The 21892-nt window shown below is 43.2% G+C and overlaps 1 protein-coding gene across 2 annotated transcripts in view; it reads right to left on the bottom strand.

Moving 5' to 3' along the window:
- The window catches only part of CSMD1 (CUB and Sushi multiple domains 1), a 5442057-nt gene that overhangs the window by 2936760 nt on the left and 2483405 nt on the right, over nucleotides 1-21892 (bottom strand). The gene's annotated exons all lie outside the window — the stretch shown is intronic.

Here is a 21892-nt window from a genome sequence, read left to right on the forward strand (position 1 = left end):
TGTTGGAGGTACATGAGCCAACGGGAAGAGAGACTCTCTGAACATAGCTCCCTACCGTATATAAGGTAGTGGAAATTACCACAAGACTACCACATATAGCTCTCTGTCGTAAATAAGTCAGTGAGTTTGCCCATGGTGGCGCACCAACACTATCCCTGGAAATTGTGGTTTCCCTAGAATGCAGGTCTGAGGTCTCTCTAGTGATCACACGAAAAATCTAAGCGAAGATAAGGGATTCTGGACATTGGGGCCACAAATAAAACAAGGGAATTATGCTCACCAAAATACCACCAACCACGTATACCAAATATGCAGGTCTGGGTGCTGAAATAATGCATGTCCATTGTATTATTGTTGCACATGGCCAAATCTGAATACAAAGAGTGATTATTGCTAAGTTATTTCTCGGCGGTAATAAAATACCGTCAGGCCCCAAATCTCCACAAAATACCCTACATATCTCACATATCTTTTAGGTCCAATCCAATGTGGACAGTGCCCCCCCTCTGCCCAGATACACCATATGATTTTCCTTCTTCTTGATCCAGCAATGGATTGAAATTCCTTAATTGAATGCTAAATCTGAAGGTAGCTATGTGCTGTTTTACATATCATTTGTGTAGGTTAAATGAGAGAGGAATTATTTTTTAAATGTCTAACTTTTGTCTTCCCAAATAATTGACAGCATAACACTTTTGCTGTTGGAATCTCAAGAGAATGTGTTACTTTCAAAAGAAAACCTTTATTTTAAAGCAAGACATTAAATGTGTCGGCTCTAGCAACTGCTATCATGCTGTTGCTTGTGTGATGAATCTGATGATGTCATCACTCCTTTACCAGCCGTGACCTAGCACCATGAGTCTGGGGAATGTCAACCGCTACCTGATCCTTACCCTGGGGAGACTATATGACGGAGGTCCTCATGGGGGAGGCAACCCTCAGAGGAGTGATAAATCATCAGACGAGACATGGTATTCTCCTTTTAATTTAGGGATTACCCTTCTTTTCCCCATGCCTCAATGGTATATTATCAAGGCTCCCGTCACCCACCCATGGAATCTACTGAGAATATCTTGCAAGGTTGCTTAAAAAAATCACCAAGAACTGACACCCATTTCCATAAATGTGAAAGTACTGCAAAGAGAAAGCTAAAGGGAGTAATGAGAATCAATAAACATGAGAAGCACAATATGTGCTTTAGTTGTTGGGAAGTGCATGATGGGTGCAGGGACATTAAAAAACCCTAACTAGCTTGCAGAGGTGAGACGCTGCCAGGAAACTATTTATCATTTCGGTATCGACTGAGTAACTACTGTGCTGCAGATAAGCCCATGAAGCCAGTTGGCTCGGGGAGAAGGCAATATGAAGAAGACTGTTGGAGCAGGTCCACCACATAGAAGGCATGAGAGGAAGAGGAAAAACTTCCCGCTGATTGCCAAAACCAGAAAGCAGTATCCATGATGTCCAAACAACAGAGAGGCAGACAGCAGGCGAGCAGGAGCCGTGAAGTACACAGAAGCCGCAAAAGTGTCAGATTTCAATCCAATATCACTGCAGAAACATGCAGTCATTGCTTCTGTGATAGGAAGTGGAACTGAACACTCTCGTGTAGACATAGAGCTTCAGGTTCCTTTTCCTTCACAAGTGTGGAGGGTCCTGGAACCAAGGGTGTGATATTCTGTCCTCCCTGTGAGGGAAGGGGCGTTGGAACACGTGGCATGATGTTCTTGGACCAGAATCGAGCAAAATGATGGGGACTAGGAAGAGACAAAACATAATACAATGAGCATTAAGGTTCTGTATAAGCAAAGGTCCCCCTAACCCTCCCTGGAGGTGGACTACCTGGTATGGGAAAGTGATTTCTGGGAAACATATTCACATGTCCAATGTAGACTTGCCAAGCCGCTCCAACAAAAAATCTGACAAGGACTTGTAGAGTACAAATCTGCAAAACAAAATAATACAAAACATGAGTCTACCTAATTGAATAGGAGGTTTGTGGTCTGTGGATAGAGTTTGTAGAGGCTCAGCAAGTCTCTGGGTCCTCAAATTCATGTTTGCAAAATGCTGGTCTTTTCAAACTTGTTCCCTTCATGCTGGATGATTTTGAATGTCATAGTCGACCTACCGATGTGATGCTAGGTTTGCGGTGGCCATCGGGGTATGGGAGGAGCGTAACTCGTGGTAGCCACACCAGCGAGATATTGCTGTGTCCCAAAGCATTGCCACAAACGTCCTGGAAGGAGGAAACTGTGGTTGCCCCGACCACGAAAGGAGTTCCTGACAAAAAAGTCGGTGAGCCCGGGAAGTGGGAACAAGACGCCGAAGTGCTGCTTCGCATTCACTGTGGGAAAACTGAAGGATGCCACAGAAAGCCAGTGAGTCATCAGAACGGAAGCTGGGACAGTGTCAAGCAAAGCACATGAGAAAGCCCTGGCAGGAGGATGCACCAGGCAAAGCCAATACTGTGAATAAAGAGTTGCATTAAAGTGGAAGAAAAACCTAGCAGGGGAGTATACCAGGTATAGGTATAGGTATATATATATAAGGTGGGCGGGGCGTTCAGACGTTCATAGTGGGTCCTGCGAGGGGACCAGGGAGTTAACAATCGGCCTGTTATTAACGGGCCCGTTGTTGGCTCCCTCCCCATTCCCATTGAGCCCTATGGGGGCTCGAATGGGAATGGGTAAGGACCGGGTTCGGGTTCCCTGAAGGAGGAAATAACGGGCCCTCCAAAGTCGGAATGGCCCAGTATTTCCCCATTCCGGGAACCTGGACACGATTTTGGAGGCAGCCTTGCCCTTACTAAGGGCATGGCTTCCTCCAAAGTCGCAATGAGGACCTTAGTTTTGGTTGAGGTTGGGAAACACCTCTTAGAATAGGGAGCGCAAAGTATTTTCAAACCCCTTTTATTTTTGAATAAAAGTCTACAGCCAAAACTATGACCTGTCTGTGTACAGGTTTCTTTCCTGGCTCCTCCCACTTGCCAATAATACATGTGCCTGACATGTAACTCGATATGACCAAGAACTATGAGCCTTTCAAATGCATCAGCAAGTCTGCAAATCCCCCAATTCTGCTACAGCCAGTCAGTACATCTTATTAGTTCACTATATGCAATATTCTATGCCCTTTTCCATGACTTGATGTGACATGTTATGCCTTGCAAGTTACAGTTCATTGTTAGTTTGTGTCCTTCACCAGCTACTCAACATTCTACTTTCTACTTCCAAGGTATTTCATTGTGATTCTGCTGCTAGGTTAACCACTCATCCTATGTTCCCATGTGTGTCACTGTAATCTTGCTCCTGTGTCCCACACTGTCATTTTTCCATCCTGCTGTGATTTTGATCTCACTGTAAATTTGACTCACTGTGCCCTAATTTCCTTATAATGGACTGTGATTTTGCTCCTAGGAAACCCATTGAAATTCAACATCTAGGTGTCCCTATAGTTATTTTACCCTGGATCATGTTCACTGCACTTTTGACTTAGTACCCACTGCTGCCTGCTTGCATATGAGTTTTCCCATTTTACGCCAATCTGATTTAGACCAAGTGAGGCACACTGTTCACTGCACAGTCTATTCCATGGTGACTTAGTAGTTCTCCTCACAATTACCCAACCTGAGGTGCACCCCTCCCAGGTGTCATCATCTCACACTGGATGTTTGTTCCGAAGGCAGTGTTGTCTTCTACTACATTCTTCCTATGCTAACATGCTCAGATTATATGCCCATACACACCGTGTACATACTCATCTAGCCACGTTCACATGTCAATTTAATAACCATCAAAACAGGTCACCAAACAACTGAACAACACACCTCTACAGAAAAGTACAGGCCATTACATTCTAGCACCAGAGGCACACGAAGCTCCCCTCTAGACACAATTTGCACCATTGTAAAAGGCTTTTTGTAAATCAGGCCACATTTCTTTAAAACTGACAGTAACTTCCTTAAACGTCATTCCTGGATCGTGGCTCTTCCTATTTTGCCTAGTAACTTGCAGGTGTGCAGTTTCAATGAGAGACACATACCGCGCACAAGAACATAATTAAAAATGAATATATTTAAATGTAATAAACAAACGCATGCCTTTTCTTCAGTGAACAATGCACGGGTTATGAGGAAGGTGGAGATTCTGGTAATAAAATACAACTGGAATTCAACCAATATTTGGCACAGGGAGAATAAGCCAACACAACCAACACCCATAATACTTGCAAAAAGCTAATTAATTGCATATAAATAACTGATTTGTGATGTCAATTCAACAATATTTTGTGAATGTCATCCCACCGAAAATCGATATAGAAACCTGTGTGTGGAAAATATACGGTTTCACAACATATGCTAACCCCACAGCAAGAACACAGTCAAACATCCGTGTGTTTCTACATCACTCTTGATGCCAGACGGGCCAAGATGAAGGCACATTTTGCCTCACACGCTCCCATCATGGTAGATCAGAGTTGGGGAGAATGAACGTCTGTGGCCATCTGGGGACAATACAAGTTATGAATAACAGAAGACAACGTTCCCCAGACTGCACGCAGTAGAGGGTGGTCCAGCACTAACATCAGGGCCAATGTATGGTCAGGAATAAATGTAAACAGAGAGTCTATTCAATGCATATTTTAAAGAGTTATGCATTTAACATAAATATGTTTATTTGTTTAATAAAGCTGACAGACAACTTGATATGGCCTCTAGTTGAATCACATCAATAACTCCCAGACTCCATTGTGAAAGTCCCTAGTTATAAGTCCATGATATGTTTCTGCACTTTGAAACACAGGGTCATGTAGATCCTAAGTAGTATAGTTATACACACCTGTGTTTTTCAGCGGGAAAATCCTCTTGAAAAATTGCCCAATGTCTTTTCTTCACATAATAATCTGGTTTGAGCAGGCTAAACAGAAGAACTTTACAATGAAATGTTTGGGAAGCAACTGAAATGGAACACGTGTCTAAATTGTATACTGCGACTTTGTATCATTGTTCAGTATGTCTCATACTTCAGTATGAAACATTGTGGTTCTTTGTTCCTGCAGTTTGTTCGTGCTGCCATACAAATACAAGGTAGGCAACGATAGATTAGGTTGAAAAAAAAGCATTGCAGCATCTCAAATTGCCTCTTCTGCCATTAAGATGCTGTTTGAAAGCTAATTCGCCTATTCCACCCCATCAATCTCAACACATACCAAGCAATAGACAAGGATAGTGACACTGCACAATTCGCCCATACTTACTAGATTCAGCCTAATAGTGTTCAGCCCTTCGGGTACAAAGGCAGCATAAAGAAAGTCAACTCTGCATCAATCATAGCCATTAAATGACCTCTCTAACTGCCCTTGGGAGTTATGCACCATTGTCCTCCAATGTTTATGATTAAGAACATACATCTTTGTGTATAGAATCATTAACACCTATGCCATGGGTTATGAAACATGATGTATTGCACCACAATTTTTATTTCCGACTTTCCTTTCTATTCTTATGGATAAGACACAAACTAATCAAGAGGTAATGTGGAGAAGTGAAGTGTAAAATGTTCTTCAAAGGATTCCTTTTGTTCAATTATTTTTGAACAACATGTAGCAAATCTAGTTCTGATTTAAAGGGTAATAGATCTAAATAATAAAACATCCAAATATGTCACAGTGAAACATACTTTAAAAACAAAACAAAAAACATAATACATATAAATGTGCACAAAACAAAATAGTGTAGCTTTGTCATTACAATAAAAACCCCATTTTATTTGTCAAAACACAGTAAACATTGAGGAGATATAAGTGAGGAACCACAACACACGTTGCCTGTCTCTTCTGACACTTGACCATCAGAAATAATCTAGCTTGTATAGTTCTTCTAGTATTCTGATCTAGCCCATATAAAACCAAACATCTAAATGCATACACTATGCATAAGTGACACGAGTGAGGGAATTTGAAGCCTGGTGTTCTTTTGTTTTAGGATTAGAGGAAAAGTATTGCTGACTCCTAACAGTGGCACATCAGCAGCCTGATTACATTTTAAAAGTGGTTTTTATATAGACTAGATTTTACTTTACAGTGTTGGCAACAGATTCTTACTTGTAAATGAAAACACATGAAACTTTGAATTCACTTGGCATTTTGGGTGTATTATATGAAAAGGAAGATTATTTCCCAAGAAGCAATGGGATGCATGTTTTTTATTGACTATGGGAGTCACTGTTAATCATATGGAGCACTAAAGCAGGAGAAAAAACTGTGGGTGACGTGGTTAGACATTCTTATACTGAAATGTAGGTGGCTGCCACCCCCACCCACTTAGCCTGGCAAGCATGAATGTTTTTCCAGTACAATTGCTCTTCCACCAGCATCACTGGCTCATGATGGTGATAAAGCAATTGATAGCAATGGAATCTGCTATCTTTTATCACCTTCTGAGAGTTGACAAGTTCTATAGCATCTCAATTTATATGTCTCCCACTTCGCAAACATGGCAGCGGCAATTATTTAATGTCAACCAGGGCCCGCTCGGTTTTTTGTTCAGTTCTGGCAGATGGATCGCTCTACTCAGTGCTTTCATCTCTGATGAGGAGGAGTTGCTGCATGGACAAGATTCCAGAATCTCACAGGGTTGATTCATGCCTTGATGTTTCCAAGGTTACACATTTAGTAGCAATATTTTGGGTAATGATAATGATACTTTCACTCATCTGTTACCAACCAATCTGAAACTATTAACTCTTGCATGTGATGTTATACAAAGTACCAAATAGTATGATTAATTGTTTTGCACTTCATAGTGCAAATCACAAGAAAAGTACTGAAATTCTCATAAGTGCATATATTGGAGGTCCCTTCTGTGCAATATTCACATATCTGTTTTTGTTTTAAATCATCCCCCACTAGTTTATTTACTAGTGTATTTACTACTATGTAGATAGAATACAGTAATTGTTGGGATACTTATTCAGAGCACTTTTAAAACCGTCCAAAGAAAGGATTGCACAATCGTATATATTAAATAAATCATCAATTAGTGTCCCAAAATGTTTAAACAAACCCTTTGTAAGGGTGTGGATGGAGGATATAGGCACACAGGAGGCATGTTTCTGGCTATAGACTTTTATTGGTAGCAAAATAAAAGTTAAAACCCTTTCTGACCTGAGTTCTAAGAGGGGTTTCCCTGCCTCAAATAATAATAAGTGTGTCAGGTGTCAGAGTCTTAAGTGATACAAATCAAACGTTTCTAAAAAGATTCCTTGGAATGAGGTTCCTACAAGGCACATAGAAAAAAAGGCTTGTATCTTCACAATGTCAAGAGAAGGTCCCCCTCCTCTTGATTTCTTTAACAATGTCCACAAACACCAGGGGATATGTCTCCCTTCCCCTAGTATTTTCCACAATGCTCAATGTGTTCAAATCATAACTGGTTCAGTATCCTGTCAGGCACTGCAACTTTAACAAACATGTTGTGGGCAGTTTGTTATTGTGGATCCCTATTCCTCCTTGGCCTTTCTGAATCTTAGTGCGCACCGGCACCACTATCCTGCCAGGTATTACGTTGTCACTTCCCAAATCCCTGTGGTATTAGCATCTCTCTCTTTTGGGTCACAGAACCCTTTGATTTCTTCCTCTTGTGTCCCAGACCTATTTGGCTTCTTTCTTTCCAGTCCCAGACCCCTTTTGCTTCTTTCTTTCCAGTCCCAGACCCCTTTGGGTCCTTGCCCTTGGGTCCCAGGCCCCTTTGGTTTCTTGCCATTGGGGGCTGGATCCTTTTAGCTTCTTTCTCTCAGGTCCAAGACCCCTTTAGTTATTTGCTCTCTGGTCCAAGACCCCTCTGGTTTCTTGCCCTTGGGTCCAAGATCCCTTTGGCTTCTTGCTCTTTTGATCTGGACAGTCCTGGTCTTCCACATTCCAGAACAAGTTGGAGAACAAGTCATCAAGCAAATATAGTTAATCAAACATTTTTTTTAACTTTTTCATTTTTTGCAGCATTGTCTTTTTTCATGTTGTCATTTTTATTGTTTTATATTTTGCTCCTTTCTAAGTCATTCCAACATGTCTGAACATGAGAGCACAAGTAGTGACAACGTCATCATTTGGACGAATAATTCACATGAATGAAAAAAAACAGCAGACAGTTGGTGTTCCTTCAAAGTGAAGGAACACTGGGCAAAAAAAGAGGCAGAGGAGGTAAGCTTCACCTTCTACAATAAAACTGTACGCCACAGACCTTCTAATGTTCCATCACAAAGTCTAAGAACATTAATAATGATGAATCCATCATAAAAGAAAATTGCATGGATCACATAGTGCAGAGATCAGCAGCACCTGCAGCACCTCCATCCACTAATGCAACAACATCAACAGCGATATCAAATTCACAGACTCCTCTTTTCATGATGCAAATCATGCGCAAACCATGTAAAATCATTAGAAAGGCTAGACATATCACTAAGAATGCTTTCCATACATCTGCTACTTCCATCTGCAGCATTACCACGTTCTTTTGAATATAGGTTTACTGTACAACATCTAGTGCAAATCCATTGGGATGATGATAACAATGCAGCTATAAGAACAATACAAAAATAAGCACATTACAAAAATGAACTTGCACAATACCACCAATTGAATTATCTCAAAAAACACTCAAACCACCTACAAGTAATGCATAGCTCAAAATACATTAGAGGTACAAGAGGTAAAGTCAAAGAAACCTTCAGCCTTAATAACAAATACAAAAGCTCCATGTCCATATTTTTCAAACTTAAAAAATGCATGAAAAAATACTTGCCACTCTAACAAAGCAAATTAAGAACATAATAATGAACACTATCTGATAGCAATGGTCACTACAACAAACACACACAACACTGCAAATAAACTTTCAAATGTGTAAATAAAGATTAACACTTTCACATCAGCCACTCTCCTGCCATGTGCAGAGCCAGAGTTCAGGATTCAAAAGGGCACAACTGCAGAATATGATGCTGTTTATACTTAAACAAAAAAAATAGAGAACTATATACCAATAAAACTACTAAGATGGCTGACACATTCTCAGCACAACCTATCACTCAGCCCTACACAAATGCAAAAGTAACAACAACCAACAAACAATGAAACTGACACAAACCCACCTAGCATCTTTCATCGCCGTGGTTATTCAATGTGGATACAGATCTTGATTTGTACCCGGGGCCACAAGCACATTTTCCTGCAAGTCCCAAATCAAACTAAATTGGCTTTCAACCCTTCATATCAAATAAGTGAACAACTAAGTACATAAAATAACACACACAAATACAATTATGTACTGTATCATGCACATGAACAATTGATTAATGCACAGAAAATGTATATTTATTGATGCAGCTTTAAATATACCCATGGCTCCATCGGTAACAAAAGAAACACAGGATAGTATTGATGCGCCTAGGAACATGCGTGTTATAGATGTGGCTATACAAGAGCCCCTTCTGGATGTCTGCTGGTAGCTGCAGCTATTCGCAAAAATGTAGAATTCAAAATTGCATTCCCACTGCCCTCAAACTCCAACAACTGTCCCCAACATACCTACCGCCCCCCTCCACTCCTCATAGTCCTCCTCCACTCCCCTAGTCTCTTATAATCTCACAAAACACTCAATGCATATAAGATACCACCCCACCCACAATTCCAGGTAACTGCACTCACAAATACAGAACGTGTTACTCGCTCAAATATAGCCTCAGGTACAATGGGAGGTGTAGCACCATCGACTAATTAGAAAGTACAATGCACACACACATCATACATAACCATCTCATACAAACTACTAGGCATTGAAACTAGCAATCATTTTCCCGGAAACAGACAAATACTGAAGATATCATGGCGGGTTTAAAAACGGTGTGGCTGATTGGAGACAGTTGGCTGTTTTGGTTGCTGGCTTTTTGTGAGAAACTAAATATTAACATGGACCTAGGTGTGAGAGATTTTATAATTAAATGGTTTGGATTGCTGGGGATGCGTTGGTTTCAGGTTTTTGCTAAATTGTAAAGGCTGAGAAGTACAGGGCACCCAGACGTCATACTCATTCATTGTGGAGGAAATGATTTGAGAAATGTACGAGGGGTGACCCTTATTTTAATGATGAGTCAAGACATGGGAAAACAAATGGAACTATTTACTCACACCATCTTTATCTTTTCCAATCTCACTCAGAAGCAAAAATGGAGATGGACCACCAGATTTAATGGTAAAATTGAGAAATCCCGGAGAAATGTTAATAAAGCAGTTTCAGCATTCATAACAGACCACAACCAAGTATGGATTGCAAGGTATCAGGTAATATTGTCCCCATATATATGGTCGCCGTAAATAATATCGCCGGGAAAAGGTTGTGGCGATATTATATGGGTGACCATATATATGGGGACAGGGGCAAAAAAAAAAAAAGAAAAAAAAAGTTTGGGGGTTGCGGGAGTGTCCCCCGCATGTTCTATGCAATAATGTCGCCACAAAAAACGTCCATTTTTCGGCGATATTTTTGCATGGTGAGATTTTTGTGCCGGCATTATTACATGAAACCGATTGCAAACAACAACATACTGGCCCTCATTACAACCCTGGCGTTGGACCATGGTGCTACTAATAGCACCATGGTCCATGCCGGTAACTTACCGACTCCGCCATGGCGGAATGGGGAATTACCGCCCCATTCCGCGGTTGGCGGAGCGGTAATTCCCCACGCTGCCATGGCCCTTCCCCATTCCCATTTTTGCCCCATAGGGCTCAATGGGAATGGGGAAGGCGCTAAGTACGGTGCCGCAAATTGCGGCACCATACTTAGCACCAAGGTCCCTTTGCGGGTTGGTTTTTAACGCCTGCAAAAAGCAGGCGTTAAAATCGCCAACCCGCAAAGGGACCTCATAATCAGGCGTTAAGGGGTTAACGGCGCCGCCACCTTTTACGGCGCCGTTAACCCCTTAACGCCAGGGTTGTAATGAGGGCCACTGTTCTACATGGCCAATTTCGATAGGAGTGACGGAGTAGACCTAACGATGAAGGAAATACAGTGTTCCTTGATAACATCAAAACAGTACTCCTGATGTGCTGACGTTCTAGACTCAGTGTAATACAAAACAGTCCTTTTAAGGCCTTCTCATCATACATAAGTACACAAATGATAACAAACAAACATGTTTTATTATACCCATGGCTACAGTTCATTGACTTTTACCATAGCCGCAGCTACAAAGAGTCAGTTAAAAGGGGGACTGAATTCAAGTTTTATACTACAATACAACTTAAATGAGGAATACAGAACAACACTTCTCATGCACTTATGTAAAGTAACTGCAAAATAAGAACCATGAAAAAAATACATAACTGTAAACTAGATAGGCAAACATTGCACACCCACACAACATAATACCATAAGTGAAAATGCACAACCTAAATACATTGCATGGCACATCTAAAAGTAAACTACAATTGCTCTTTTTTATATTAATTTTGTGAAACTATTTTCTTCTTTCAAAAGCCTGAAAGCACACCTCTAAAGTCAAAGTAAAAAAAGACTCTCTAATACCTACCAGGTCACTGACCATGGCCTTTGGCCATGTCTAGTGATTTTTCACACCCAACATCATTATAACTAAACAAAGTACTTTAAAAAAAAAAAAAAACACTGGCACCCCAAACTATATAGCCGCGACTACCGTACTACCGTACTACACAAACCCTTGGCTATCTGTAGTCTTTGGTAGCCTCGGCTATAGACGCAAATATCGGCAAAATGGCCAGAAAATAAATGCTTTCCTTCCCCCCTGCACCTCACTATATGCCCCCTCACCTGTGACAGATCCCCCTGCTCCCCAGATGGCCTCCTCACCTCCCCTGCACTCGCCCTTTCCCCCAAGAGCACATGCTGCTTCTGTGACACACTTTGCTTTCAGATGTTGGCTACTTGCGGCTATAACTGAGGCTACAGAAAGCTTTGTGTTAGCAATCTTGGTTGCTGGACCCCCTCCAACTCCCAAATTTCAATCTGTGCTTTCGAGCCACCCCCTCACCTCTACCCTGATGGCATTTGTATATTTATTAGCCGCAAACAGCTTTTTACTGTGTCTCATTTTCCCATCACCTCAGCTACAGCTGCGAATATCTCTCGCCTTGAGATTCCAGCGACATGAGGGTCCTGGAACGCATTAACCCAGCGCTTCACCACCAGGTCCTCGAGAGGGAGACCGGTCCGGAGTGGAGCGGTAAGTGTCCATGCGTACTGGTTGGACGCAGTGCATGCTGAGGTGTGCCAGGAGTGTGCAGCTTGGACATATGTCTGAAAAGGTCCAGGTATGGATGTGTATGTGCAGGGACATGACAGTGCTGCATGTGAGTCCTATCATGAGTGATGCACATCGATATTGTATGTGTTCCAAATCATGATGCACAACTGCATGTGGAGATGCACACATGTTTGAATTTCTGTGTATGTACTATGGCATGGTTGGGGTGTGACACATGGATGCTAGTTCCACCTTCATGTATGTGCACGGCATATGTGTGCGTGTGTGGGTTGCACGTGTGTGACAGTGATACAACATGGATGCATGTGACACGAACATGTAGGAACCCAATTGGCAGATGTGACATAGTTGCTGATGATTGCACTGTGACAGGTAGTGGAGATGTACAGATGCATGTCTGTCTCTTGGCGTTTGTGCATGTGTTCGGCACTCCCCACGTTGCTTGTGACATCATGCCAATCTTCAGGTGTTCATGCTGGTGTGTGTGCATGGATTCTGCTGCCTGCTGCACAATTCCTGTCAATTTGTGCATATGTGTGGGTTCAAATGATATGTGTGTTGGGGAGTGTGATGCCATCTGTGAAGTTTGACACTGCAACTCATTTGCAACTGTCATGTGTCATGTGTGTATCCGACCATTGTACACTGGTGCTAGTGGTGCAGTCCAGGGTCAGGGACAGGAGGCAGCACAGACTACCGCGGAGGTGCCTGTGTGTAATCCTGTCCCTGATCCTGTGACTGCATCATCACGCACCAGCAGGGATGCCTTTGTCCAGACCCGTTTTCAGGGAGGGGATGCGCGAACAACAACTAGCCTTCCTCTCCCTGCGGATGTGGCAATCCGTGACCAGATTGAGCCTGACCTAGCAGGGGTGGCGATGCGTCAACGGGGTATTCGGAATGACGTGCTGAGTTCTCGTGTGGACAATGCATGTCATTTTGAATACCTCATTCACCACGTTACCCTACTAGGACAGGTCACCAGTGCTGGCTTCCTCCATGTGCTGGATATTCTAGCGACCCCCTCCTCAACTGAACCCCCTACATGCCAATCGTCCTCCGTGCCATCTTCCTGTCCAAGTATCAGTCAGAGGTCCAGCAGGGGTAGCCTCCCCAACAACTGGACCCCAGCAAGTGGAGGACGTGCAGGCTTCGACAAGCAGGGCACAAGCACGGCAGCAGCAGGCTCAAGGTGGGAGCGATAATGGCTTGGGACCTTCAACATCACAGGGACAGGAATTGGCGGGAGGGCAGGAGGACCCTGGATTGGGAGGGTCTTCCGTGTGGCAGCGGTTGGGCCAGCAGATAGATGCGGAGTGGCGGTGGGTGGAGGAGGCATGGCTCACTATGGTCAGGGCGGAGAACATGCGCAGGGCATTGGGGCAGGCTGAGTGCCTCGAGGCAACTCGCAGGGAGTTGGAGGATGCCATGACTGCATCCCTGCAAGACCTCAAGGCCAGGGAAGAGGCCCGCCTCCGGGACATCGACGTGGAGTTCGATGATGCCCTGGCCCGGAATATCAACAAGTGAGCCGTTGGACTTGCCCGCCAACTTTGTACATAGTTCTTTAGTGTTAGGTTTCCTTTGTTTTTTTCTTTTTTTGGAGTTAATGGATTTTGCACCACTTCATATATATAGTTTTTTATTCATAGGACATTTTGGTAGGTTTTATTTGTTTTTGGGACCATGGACTCTTTGGACTTAGATTGTATATCGTTGGAGACTTGTACATATTTTCTTTTTTTACATTCTCCATGGATCAATGGTTTTCTTTTTTTTTAATTATTTTTTTCATGTTGACATTGGGCCATGGACAGGGGTGATGGGCTGCCTGTGGCCAATGGACTGGGGTGATGGGCTGCCTGTTGCCCATGGACTGAGGTGATGGGCTGCCTGTGGGCCATGGACATGGGTGATGGGCTGCCTGTGGCCGATGGACTGGGGTGATGGGCTGCCTGCGGGGCATGCCTAGGGGTGATGAGCTGCCTGTGGTCCATGGACTGGGGTGATGGGCTCCTTGCGAGCCATGGGGAGGGTGGATGGGCTGCCTGCGCGTATTCCAAGGGGTGCACGTGGACTTTCACACGTGATTTTGCTGGTGTACGTGTATTCCTGGGGTGCGCATGGACTTTCAGACGCGATTTCCCTAGCGCGAGTGGGGTATGTGTATTTCAAGGGGTGCGTGTGGACTTTCACACGCGATTTTGCTGGCCTATGTGTTTTCCGCGGATGCGCATGAACTTTAACACGCAATTTCACTGGCGTACGTGTATTCCGGGGGTGCGCTTGGACTTTCACACACGATTTCGCTGGTGCGAGTGGGGTACGTGTATTCCAGGGGTGCGCGTGGAGTGTTACACGCAATTTCGCTGGCGTGAGCGGGGTACGTGTATTCTGGGGGTGCACGTGGAATTTTACACACGATTTCTCTGGCGCGAGCTGGGTACGCATATTCAGAGGGTTGTGCAGGGATTTTGCCACACATTTTCGTGGTTGGGGTGCTGTATGCTGGATTTGTGCCTTGTAGAGGATTTGTGCGATGTTGTTGGCGCACGGGGCGGGGTTGGGGCATAACTGGCGCTGCTGCAGGGTCGCTGCGCCACTCTGCACCATGGCTGGTTCTGGATGTAAGTATCCATGAATACGCTGTGTGCTAAAATGGGTTTTGCCGCACGCAGCTGGCGACGACTGTCGCACGCGCACTCTGTGCGTCAGCCGCGTGCGCCACCTGTGAGCTAAATTCTATGAATTACCCCCTTATATAACATGTGCTTGGCTTCGTTGGATTTTTTGTTTGATGATCTACTGTCCAATTCCATGCTGGTTAAAAATAAACTACAACAGCGAGATTGGATTAATAAGAAGGACACAAGGAAACAATATCATCTGGCAAATAACTTTGGCAGTGAATCTACAATGATTCAGGGCATATTTGCGAAAGTTTCCATGCCCTGTTTGTCGTACAAAATGTATGATGGTGAGATTCAATGTGCATCCTACTAGAGGTGTCGATGGCTTACAAGGTGGTTTACAAGAAAATAGACATGAGTACACCCAGCTGTAGATGTTGTAATGAGGGTAATGTTGTTGAAACCTTGAAACATTTAATCACGGGTTGAGGGTGTCTAATGGCTTTAAGACCTAGGGATTTGCAAACCTGTGGCGAAAATGACAGCTTGTTTGTGCTGGTGGAATTGTCTATGATTTTTGCAGTGGTCAAATTCTTAGAGGCTCTGTTTCTTAAGTGGGACATGTAGTTAATGAATTAGGGTGGTCTGTTGGTTTATTTATTAATGTGTTTATTTGTGTAGCACACCTAAACCAAGGGAATCTGGGTGCATTCCTCGAAGATTACAGTATTGTTACAGAATAGAGAACACAGTTCATTCCAATAGTGGCACAAACGGAAAGCAACATTTCAAGACAGAATGGATACAATTGTGAGTCGAGGCTGTACATTACCATTCATGTGCCGGGTTTTCGAGAAGGACGGTTCTGCTCTTAGAGCTAAGGGGATGGAATTCCAAAGTTCATCAGCTAGTACTGGAAAACTGTTGCCCCCTGTTTTTTGTAACTTAAATCTAGGGTCTGCTACATTGATTTCTTGTGAATTTGTTCACAAGATATTTTAGGGCAGAGTTTGAGAGGCACTTATGTGTTAGTGATAGTGTTTTAAAGGCAATTCTGTCCAGAACTGGAAACCAGTGGACATTTCGTATTGCTGAGGAAATGTGGTTGGCTCCCTTGATATTGAGTGCAGCTCTTAACACATTATTTTGTAGCACCTGTAGTGTTTTCACATTATGGCTGTTCGCGCCTACATAGAAGGCATTACAATAGTCTAGTCTAGCTAATATGAGGGCTCTAGCCAAGGTAATTCAACTATCAGGAGACAGGAAGGGTCTACAGGCATTAATCCGTTTAGATGTGTAGGCCATTGCTGAGGCCATTACATTAACTTTTCTTGTTGGTTTTGTCTAGAGAATGTAAAAAGGACAGATGAAAGGAAGGATTAATGGATTGCTACAGTTTTCATTCATTGTATTTTATTTTTAAAAAATAAATGATGATGTAGATGTGATTTTAAATAACATTTTTTATGTTTTAAAGGATTTTTAATGAACACAATACAAATGTTTTCAAAAAATGTTTTAACATGGGGAAAGTCTCATTGAAAATATTTTTGTAGCCGAGTCCCTCAGTTCGGTCTGGTTGAGAACTGACATAAAATAATTATTTTTACATAAAGGTTAGATCATGCACTGAAGCTAAATCCATGGCGGATCTTAGGGACGAACTAAGCAAAGTCTGCTTTGTTGTTACAATTTAGCCCTGTATATAAGGTTTTTCAAAAATGCTATGTGCAGAGATAATGGACCGGTTGGCTATCACCTGCCCTTTAAACGATGTACATCTTCATATCACAATAATAATGAAATCAGCACTTTGGGTGCTATTCTGACATATTTACTCTATTAGGCAAAGACAGTACACTCATGAAATAGTCTGAATTATGCAGGTCTGTTTACAAAATACTAAATCTACATTCCTGGATAAGGATGGTCCAAAACCATGGATCGTTTCCATGGATTATTTCTATAATGATGCATTACACCTGTGCTGTCAAGGATTTAAATATGCAATCATGCTTCGGCTCTGTGAGAGAAGGTTCATCATTGTCTGGGAATTATACCTAAATCCTAGTCATTTAAAAATGTTTCCTAATTACCCACAGGCATCGTTTAATCCTGTCTAAACATATCATGGAAATGTGCAAACCAAGGCAAATTAAATCTATAATTTCATAGTCTTTATTTCACACCAGCTACACATTAGAATAACAAAAGAGTCCGAGTAGCACCATACCAACCCCGAGTATAAATGCTTAGCACTTCATAATATTTTGCAGGTCTGGATGAGTTGTATGGTAGAAGTTATCTTTTACAATCAAACTTCTTTTTAGATGATGCATTTCTCCAATATAGCTATAAGGGTAATGGGTTAAGCCAGAAACTGACACGCTTTATGAACAAGGCTGTTAAAACAGTCCAGCTATTACACGAGGAGCCACAGGGAATGAGGGTGAATACTCTTCGGAGTTGACTGATGGCAAGAGCGAAACGCCCTGACCTCAGGATCAGCCCGCAACCCCCTGAACACAGAAAGGGTACATCTTGTGCGTCACAGCTAAATTTTGGCATCTCTCACTCTAGATTGGCCATAGCCCTTTGAGACCAGTGATTGCCAGATCTACTGAAAGTCACGTTAAAAGATCTCTTTCTACAGAAAATATTTTGCAAACGAGCTTGAAAGGTGAGCTGAATGTTACTGACAATGAAAATGTGTAAGAAGACATATTCAATGTTGTTGTATCTCCAGAAATTTCTCTTTTGTGCGATACTGCATTCCTGGGGCCAGATTATAGATACTTTTCACTGGGGTCCAGATTTACATTTTACCAGCGCTAAATCCATGCAAAAGTGTTTGAGCATGCGCTCAAATTGCATGGCGCAAATGAAATGCATGAGGAGGCGATTTATAGAAAAAAGTGCAAGCAGCGACCTACAGTACAAAGAAAACAAGTTTACAACAGACACTGCCGCTACACGCCCCAGTGCAAAGCAAGGGCCTACTGGAATTGAACGTTTTGTGAACCGTGTTAATAGATGCAGCAAAAATAATCCAATATTGCAGGTTGATTACTCACAAGTAATCACCAATTTCTGCACTTATTCCAACCATTCACAACCCCAGTAGTACTACAAATCCACGCCTGTCAAATGCAAAATGCACCTACGCCCTCTAGTCCTACTCCCTATTCAAGCCACCAATCTGCACCCCAAATGCAAATTGCACCAACGCCCACTATTCCAACTCCCTTGACACCCACCAATCAGCTCCCCCATTGCAAATTGCATGTATGTCCACTATTCCTACTCCCTGTAGTGCCACCAATCTGCACTCCACACACATAACACTGCACCCAAACATTATTTTGATTGATAGGTTATTTATAACACGCTTTATATCCAGAGGTTTCTAACCGCGGAGCCGGGGATCAAACCTGTGTTGCTCCGTGTCGTCTTGCACATATGGCTGACACATACATTTGTTTCTGTCCTGTGACCTTTGGCCTCATCTCTGTGGGGGCATAGCGGCTGGTGGGAAGTGTCCACCTAAGATAGTGCCTGCGTGGTGCAGCTGTTGGACACCCCCCTGCACCTGTACATGTGCACCAGGAAGGCAGCAAGCCAACCACCACCAAGGTGGGCTGGGTGCCCCCAGTACAGGGGATGCCCAATGGCCCTGAGCCCAGAGTGAGGCGGAAGTGAGGCCGGAAGCTGTGGGCCATGGGGGACCTGGGCTCTGGCAAAGGGTTCCAGCAGAAGAACTGGCAGGGCTCTCTGAGGTGGACCGGGACACATTGGGTTGTCATGCCCTGAGCAACGGGCATCCACCAAATGGTACCAAAGGGTCAGAGTGGGATGTGAATCCCAACGAAGCCCAGTAGCTGGATGCACATGCATGGTGAAGGCAGTCATGGTGGGACCTGGGTCCAGGACAGGGCTCCACAAGGCAGGCATTGATGTCCTTGGTCTGCACCCCACAAGAACCCATCCCTGTGGGAACCATCCTACAATGCAGGGGGGCAGTTCACCCCTAACTCAGCTCTGGTCCTCAGGTGCCACAACTCTCACTGGAGGGAAAATACCACAGCGCCGAGCCCAGAGCCTTGGTCCTTGGGTAGCAGAATCATGTGACTTTGCCGATGAACCACTTGGCCACCTGGTATGATGGGGAGCTGGCCCACCCCCACCAGGCCACCCCCCCACCTGGCCACCCACTGTGCATGCATTGTTGTGCTGGGGCGGCCTTCATACTGCCCCCAGGCAGCCTTGGGCAGTTGTTGCCTGCCAGTTCTCCTTCTGCCCTGGCACCTCACGCCCCGTCCAACCCTGTGCCCCCTCTACCAGGGGAGGGTGTTCTCTTTCAGTGGCAAATGGAACCTGCTTACTATCAGCGAGACAGTTAATTATAATGTGTGTATTCGGGGTTCATGAGTTGGTAACAGATAATGGATGTCGCTCAACATGGGATGGTGTGTCATGCTCTTTGGTTGACATTGTTTAATGGATCTTTATTTGTTGCTCTGTGTACTTCAGTGACCCTCCTATCTGTATTTGTATGCTTAAGTAATTTGGGTAAGTGATTTGATAAATGCAATATGTAATACTAAGGACTTTTTCATTTTTTTTAGATTTTCATGTAAAGGATGTAGATGGAGGATATGTGTATTGTTTGAGAATGAGGCACACAACACATGTCCAACCTGGACTGGCATTCTCTGGTTGTTGTTTATGTTATGTACCTGCCCTGAGTCATCATTGAAGGCCATCAGGGATGTGGCTATGGTGTGACTTTCACACTGGATGTTATTCATCTGAAGTATGTCTGGACAAGCTGATTGCGTATGTGCTGGCCCCTCACCCCTTGGCCTGCTAATGGTGTGGGTACTGCCTGTGGCTGCGGACACAACCCCTCATTCACCTCTGTTGGTATGTTGCGACATGTAGCTATATTATGCAAGGTGCAACATACCAATATGATTTTACATGGCACAGCTGGTGCATACAGAAGTACTCCACCTGAATGGTCCAGACAGCGGAACCATGATTTCAGCACTCCGAATGTGTGCTTGACTATGCCTCTGGTGAAAATGTGGGCTGCATTGTAGCAGGCCTCTGCTGGTGTGGTTGGGTTTCGGATAGGCATCAGCAGGAATGATGATAGCGGGTCAGCACTGTCCCCGGTAAAAATGACAATCATCAAATATTGTTATGGTATGTGATTCTATAGTGGTTTGTATTGAATGTGACCCCCAATTAGTGTGTTTTGAGGTGTGTGCTGGCTGATACTCACCAACGAGCCACTTGTTGCTAACGTTCCCAATGCCAGTGCCTGGTGGATAGGGGAATGTTGTAATATGTAGCTATCGTGGGTGCATCCATGGTAGTTTGAGTTCACATGCATGATGTGACTCTTAGCATCACAGATGGCCTGCACGTTAAGCGAATGCCAATTTTTGGGATTCCGATATATATTTTCTGTGGCTCATGGGGGCTGTAGTGCAACATGTGTGCAATCAATTTCCCCAAGTACCTGTGGGAATGTGCCACAGCATAACATTCTTAAGCCACTCTTACATTTTGTATTCATAGTCATTTTATGTATAGCCGTGGCTAACAACAAAAATCCATGATGGGTCTTCTCTATAATCGCATCTTTAAAAAAGCACATGCGTAGGTGCATCAACGCTTTTTGTCATTTTATTAATTGTACCTGTAGGCCCGGCTTTGGTAATAGTTGTGTCTATTAAACCATAAATCCTCTGTGCAATAATCATATTGTTGTGTGGATGATACAGTACGTGTGTTATTTGATGTGCTTAGGTGTTTCTTTTCTTTATTTGAAGTTTTGAAGGTTGGCTTACTTCGTTTTTGATTCTGCAAAAAAAATGTACATGTAGCCACAGCCACACAGCAAGATGCGCAGTGCTTCTAATAGCTGCGGCTATTAAAGATACTGGGTGGGGAAAAAAAGATTTTTGTAAGTTTGATTCTTTTGTTATTGGATGTTGTTAATGTTCTATTTGTGCAGCTCTCTGTGATAGGTTTTAGTGAAAATGTGTCATCCATTGTAGTAGTTTTATAGGTATATAGTCCTCTTTTTGTGGTATTCATTTTTGAAAGTCTAAAAGCAACCATTTTCTGCAGTTCTATCCTTTTGATACCAGAACTCACAGTGTGCACATGGCATGAGTGTGGGAGATGTGAAAGTAAGTTTGAATACATAATTACATATATGAAGGTTTATTTACAGTATTGTGTGTTAGTTATGTTAAGTGCTGCTATCAGATGGTGTTCATTGTCCATTTTCATCTGCTCTGATTCTATGGCAAGTATTGTGTATGTCTTTTTTAACTTTCTCTAACATATACCTACAAAATTAGGTTGGTCAATCAATGGCATTCATATGCAGGCATTTCGTTGTTGTATTCATGTCAGTGAGGGTAAAGGTTTATCTGATTGTATTTCTTGTGATTCCTGTATAATTTCACTATGCAGCACTTTTAGCTGTTTTGAATTTTCTGTGCGATAGTACAATTGATGGTGTTTTACAAGTTAATTTTCGTCATTTTTTTTATTTTGTTGTTTCTTATGGCTGCATTGTTCTCATCACCCAAGTGGACCTGCACCAGATGTTGTATAGTTAACTCCTGTGAAAGGTCAACCCATAGTCAAAAGATAGTGTTAGTGTTACTGAACCTTTCTAGCATTTCTGATGACTCTTGAAATGGAGTGACCACTGCTGCAGGTGTTTCAAGACGCTGGATGTTGTTGGCAGCACCTTTGATGTGTGGATGCCATTAAAAAGATAGGAGAAAACCCCCCCAAAAAAATAGCCAACATGGAAAGGGAGAAGGGAGTACATGTAGTCCCTCTTTCCATGGCAGCCACTCACAGAACGAACACCAAGGGACGTAGTGGTGCCTGTTGCCTTATCATGCTGCTAAGAACCTGGTGACGGCCAGT

The sequence above is a fragment of the Ambystoma mexicanum genome, chromosome 4p, assembly GCF_040938575.1.
Source record: "Ambystoma mexicanum isolate Mex_15411 chromosome 4p, UKY_AmexF1_1, whole genome shotgun sequence".
NCBI classification, from domain to species: domain Eukaryota; kingdom Metazoa; phylum Chordata; class Amphibia; order Caudata; family Ambystomatidae; genus Ambystoma; species Ambystoma mexicanum.